The following is a 2,630-nucleotide window of genomic DNA, read 5'->3' on the forward strand; positions in this document are numbered from 1 at the left end:
CCTAGTCAATAGTAGTGATGGACAATTAAACAACTCACTGGAGGAAGTATCACAGATATCCCCACCCTTACCGATGGAGGGGTCTCACACATTCATGCAACAGATAAGAGGACAGCATTAGCAGCGATTTTCAGCTAGCAGTGCCAAGTAGATGAGCCTTCTCCATTGGTCCCTGACATCACAGATATGAATCGATTTGGTTGAAAACTCATTTCAAATCAGATCAAGAAATGGTTAAGCACTGTAAAGGTATGGGCCCTGCCAATATTCTGGCAATAATACTGATGGCTGTGGTCCAGAACCTCCTGCCCACCAAGGCAGGTACTGCTCCAGCACTGGCACCTACTGACTTTGTGGAACATTGCTCAGGGATGTTCCAACACAAAAACACAGGGCAGATCCAACTCAGCCAATTCCCCTCCATCAGTCTACACTCGCTCAGCAGTGAAGTGATGGAAGGTGTCATCAACAGTGCTGTCAAGCACCTGCTCAGCAATAACCTGCTCAGCGATGCCCAGTTTGGGTTCTGCCAGGGCCACTCAGCTCCTGAGCTTGTTACAGACTTGATTCACAAACTGACAAACAGCTAAATGAAGTGAGGATGACAGGCCAGACCCCCTCCAAGACGACTATTTCGACTTCAGTGATATCACCTGACCTTACCACAGTCTCAGATCATTTGCTGAAACTCTCATTCATTCCTTTTGTTAAGTCTAGATTTCATTATCTAAACCCACTCCTGGCCAGCATCCCACATTCGCCCTCCCGATAATCTCAAGAATATTGAAAACTCTACTGCTGAAGTGCTCACTTTTACCAAAACTTGCTGATCAATCAAAATACTCCCATTTATAAGCAACAACAATTTACTTTCGTACCTTTGAATTAATTCCTGGATGTAAGCATTCCTATCTCCTTGCACCACACACCCTTTCATATCACAGTAACTCATTTTAGTTGAGACTCTCAATGGTGTGTTTATTTTTGAGTTCACCTGTCTGACTGTTTCTATAGACTCCAAGGGAACATGATCTGGAATCCCCACTCTAACCCTCTAAGATCTACTTTCTTCCTTTAAGGCATTCTTGAAAAACTGCTTATTTGGCAATGGTTTTGGTCACTGGACTCAATATTCTCCATCTGTAGCCTTATGTCAAAAGTTCTCAATAATATGTTTGTGAAATTAAAACCATGATGATTTGTACAGATATCTTCTCCTCTTCGAAAAAGAATTCTTGTCTGTCAAAGATATTGTGGAAAAAATAACCTGATAATGGAACAGCATATGGTCAGGAGCCGGGCAGCAGTGGACAATTCATTTACATTCCTGAAGAAGGGCTTATGCCCGAAACGTTGATTCTCCTGTTCCTCGGATGCTGCCTGGCCTGCTGTGTTTTTCCAACTCTACGTTTTTTCAATTCATTTACAAAACAGCTGTGAAAGTAATAGTAAAATACTATACAGAGCAAAAATACACCCATGAGAGACTGAGGAAGCTAGATAATGAACAGGTGGACATCAGAGAACCCAGAGGTGAACCAGAGCAAAGTTCACTTTTATGATCCCACAGTCAAAGATGTCTAGAACAGAAACAGACTTCTTCGGTCCAATCTATGCCAATCAGACATCCTAACCTAATCTATCTAAATTAAATCCTATCTGCCACTCCTCAGCCCATTGGCCCCTCTGATCAATATCCCACTGTACTCTGAGATAACCTTCTTCATTATCCATAATACCTCCAATTTTAGTGTCATCTGCAAACTTACTAACTATACGGCCTCTGTTCACATCCAAATCATTTAAATGAATGACGAAACAAATCCAGAAAAAAAATTACATTTCTCTGGGTTTGAATGTGCTCTGTGTAAATCCTGCCCTATGACTCTTTTTACGAGGGAAGGTTGTGCATACACCCCTCTGAACTTTGCCCCCTACAAACCTGGCGGCCGCGCACGTGTCCAGTGAATCATTGCCCCGAATAAAGATGGCGGCGCTCACTCGGGCCGATTACTCAACGAGGCATATTCCCGTTTGCTGCAAAAACGGGACTGTAAGTTTCAAATTTGTATTTTCCGATGTGTACCAAATGATTGTAAAACCTCTCAGACATACCAACACCATTTCCCTCCCGCTTCCTGCTGTTTATTTCTTTCCTTACCGACAGCCCTCCGCGCACACACACTCCGAACATCCGCGCGCACCGCGGGGTTGATCACGTGGTATAGTCTGGTCCCGCCCTCATTCACTGATTGGTCGGTGGACCAACTGCCCCGCCAGGTCTTTCAGCTCCTCCCCTGCCTTTCCATTGGTCCGCCGCTGACATCAATCACTTCTTCGGTCCAACCTGTCGATGACAACCAGATATCCTAACCTAATCTATCTAAAGTAAATCCTATCTGCCACTTCTCAGCCCATTGGCCCATCTGATCAATATCCCATTGTATTCTGAGATAACCTTCTTCATTGTCCACAATACCAACTGTTGACTGGAGCTTGCGCACTGCTTCGTGGCTTTTGTTGCTATTTCTCAGTTACAAGAGTGAGGGACAAAGTTAAAAATCACACAACCACCTGATGAAGGACCAGCAAAGTAGTGCTTCCAAATAAACCTGTTGGATTATAACCTG

The 2,630-nt window shown here is 43.9% G+C and overlaps 1 long non-coding RNA gene across 1 annotated transcript in view; it reads right to left on the bottom strand.

Moving 5' to 3' along the window:
• Positions 1-1,337, bottom strand: part of LOC122552116 — a 766,770-nt gene extending 765,433 nt beyond the window's left edge. Inside the window, exon 1 of the long non-coding RNA XR_006312301.1 lies at positions 1,268-1,337. This is a non-coding gene — a long non-coding RNA (uncharacterized LOC122552116). The remainder of the gene's footprint in view (positions 1-1,267) is intronic.
• Between the last annotated feature and the right edge of the window lie 1,293 nt (positions 1,338-2,630).

The sequence above is a fragment of the Chiloscyllium plagiosum genome, chromosome 8 (genome assembly GCF_004010195.1).
Source record: "Chiloscyllium plagiosum isolate BGI_BamShark_2017 chromosome 8, ASM401019v2, whole genome shotgun sequence".
NCBI lineage: Eukaryota > Metazoa > Chordata > Chondrichthyes > Orectolobiformes > Hemiscylliidae > Chiloscyllium > Chiloscyllium plagiosum.